The sequence below is a fragment of the Pteropus vampyrus genome, unplaced genomic scaffold, assembly GCF_000151845.1.
Source record: "Pteropus vampyrus isolate Shadow unplaced genomic scaffold, Pvam_2.0 Scaffold71, whole genome shotgun sequence".
Taxonomy (NCBI): Eukaryota; Metazoa; Chordata; class Mammalia; order Chiroptera; family Pteropodidae; genus Pteropus; species Pteropus vampyrus.
In genome coordinates, this window is record NW_011888852.1 from 2,056,145 (window position 1) to 2,059,132 (window position 2,988).

Genomic DNA, 2,988 nt, shown 5'->3' on the forward strand with positions numbered 1-2,988 from the left:
AGCACAGTATCTTTAATTTCTTTCAAACACTTCGCTAGGGTAGTTTTATGTTCCTTTTTCTCCTGGTTCACAGGAATTATCCCCTCCACCACTTGAACGCCAAAGCTGGAGACTCCCATTCAGCAACTTGCAGTTTCAACTGCTTCCTCTGAGGATGAAGAATGACCAGCCACCACTCTGTCATTTGCCCGGTAGGTGTTTCTTATTTGGCTCTACATCCGATTTTGAAATGAATTCAGTTTAAAAAAAAAAAAATTACCTTTGAATATTATAAGCCTTTGGGGCATTTGGTTTTTACTCTTAACCCTAGAGAACTCTGAGGGTTGAATTCTTAGAGAAAACTTTATTTGAAAGAAGCACTTAGGTAAAAATAAAATTTAATAATGGATGCTGCAGGGGTAAAGTTGAAGAAGCAATGTGACGGATAATGGGGGTCATACCAAGGATGATTTTGACTCGTTCATCACAAATATTGACTTTTGTCACAAGTTTACTGAGCAAGTTTCTTACAGTTTTGTTTTGTTTTTTAAAGTCGGATACGTAGCAAGAAACATGGAGTTTTTAAAGAGAGGATGTAGCTCTGTTTTTCATAACAGAATGTGATCTTTTTCACTGACTACTTGGGATAAGCACAGGTATCTCATAGTTCCTGCAGTCTCAAAACATTCCCCAACACACTTTCTTTCAAAAATGAAAACTTATGCACTATGAGTTGAGAAATATCAAGAAAGTAAAATTTAAGCTTTCTACAACTCTTTTGATGTATTAAGCATCAATGTGTCCAAAAATAGCGTGGCCATCGTTCCAGTTTGCCTAGGGTAGTTCCATTTCACGCTTCTGATCTAAACAAAATAATCATTTGCACTGCTCATTTACTCTTTCAATATTATCTGGTTTAGACAATAAATGAAATGAGCTGATCACCCTAACAATAGCCCATTAAACTTTGAGATCTTTGTATAATGAGACAGTTTCTTTTTCATCTCTGTTTCCCCAAAGCCTAACATCATATTTGGTACAAGAAATCTGTGGCAGGTTTAAGATGGATGCAGAGTCTTTGATATCACTCTCATCTCGCGATGGGTTCTAGTGCTCTTCTTCTTGAATCTTGGCTGCTCTATCACTACTTTGACCAATAGAGTATGTTGGAAGGGATGAGATGCCAGTTTCCAGCCTCCCTTCCACCCTTTCTCTAGGGGTCCCAACCAATTCTGTAAGAAGCCCTCCTACTCTCCTGGAAGGTATTTGTAGAGGGAATAGGAGAGGGACCCATATGAGACAACTTTCTGCTTACTTCACCCACCAAGGCATCAGGCATGTGAGGGAAGCCATCTTGGACCCTCTAGACCTGACCAGCTGGCAGCCGAATATCCCCAAGTGACCTCAGTGTCACCATGTTGAGAAGAAGACTTGCCCAGCTGAGCTCTGCCTAAATTCCTCACCTACAATATTGTGAGATATAATAAAATGATCATTGTTTTATGCCAAATATTTGTTGTACAACAATAGAAGACTAAAACAATAGCCCTCAATACATATTTCTTGAACCAAACTGACCAAAATTCACAACCTTTGGGCATATTTGTTATGCTATCGATATTTTCCTTTCTCAGCTCTAGTTCTGCATAATTAGAGTCATACAAGATAGAAATGAGAGATAGGAATTTCAATAATTTAATATTTTTGTGTCGTTGGTATTTTGATGAAGACTGATTTAAGCCACAATTTCATAATTGCACATGTGATAAAATCACATTGGAATTATGATAAAATACAATCTCTAGATTTCTAAATAATAATTGTCATTGAAGGTTATTCTGTAGTAGTTTACCATAGTCTGTTTACCAGCTGATCCTTATATGATACTAAAGTGAAACTCATAACAGTCGCATGGTTCCTTAGGATGTAAAAACACATGGATTCCCAAACTATTTTTGACTTGAAAGCCAATTTAATGAGGCACAAAAAAATTTACATTAATGGCACACAAGGTTTCTAATTCCAAGAGGCCACTTATTAAGAAGAACGTGGGCAAGTTACATCTTTGAGCTTTAATTTCTTCATCTCTAGATTGGGACCAGTCATAGCACCTCAGAGAGTTGTCGGGTGGTTTGAACGAGACAATGGGTTGATCCAGTATTTGGTATCTAGTAAGAAGTGGTAGCTGTTTTTTAAATGATACTACTAGTTATGTCTTTAATTTACACATTAAAAAGAGTAAATACTTAGGAATAAATTCAGCAACAAATAGTGTGAGACCTGTACACCGAAAACCATGAAATATCATTGAAGTTAGTTAAAGAAGACTTAAGTCAACAGATATCCTGTGGTCTGGAATGGACTGGAAGACTGGGTATCATTAAGATGGCGATACTCCTCCAATTAATATAAGATTCAGTGTCATATCTGTCAAAATCCAGGCTACTTGCTCTGCAGAAATTGTCAGATTCATCCATAAATTCATAGGGAAATGCAGTGACCCAGAATAACCAAAATAATCTGGAGAAGGAGAACAATGTTACAGGACTCAAAGTTACTCATTTCAAAGCTTATTACAAACTTACAGTGATAAAAACAGTGTATTACTTTGAATAAGGAGAGGCATATAGGTCAATAGGATAGAACTGAATCCGCAAATAACCCATACATCTGTGGTCAAAGGATTTTCGACAGGGGTGCCAAGACAATTCAGTGGAGAAAGAATTGTCCTTTCAATTAATGGTGCTGGGACAACTGGATAACCACATGCAAAAGAATCAAGTTGGACACTTACTTTATACAATATACAAAAATTAACTCAAAATCAGACACCTAAATGTACAGCTAAAATTTTTAAACTCTTGGAAAAAAGAACAGGAAGAAATGTTCATGTTCTGGTATACAGCAATGAGTTTTTAGGTATGACACCAAAAGTACAAGCAGCAAAACAAAAAAACAGACAAATTGGACTTCATCCACATTAAAAACTTATGTGCTACGAAGAACACT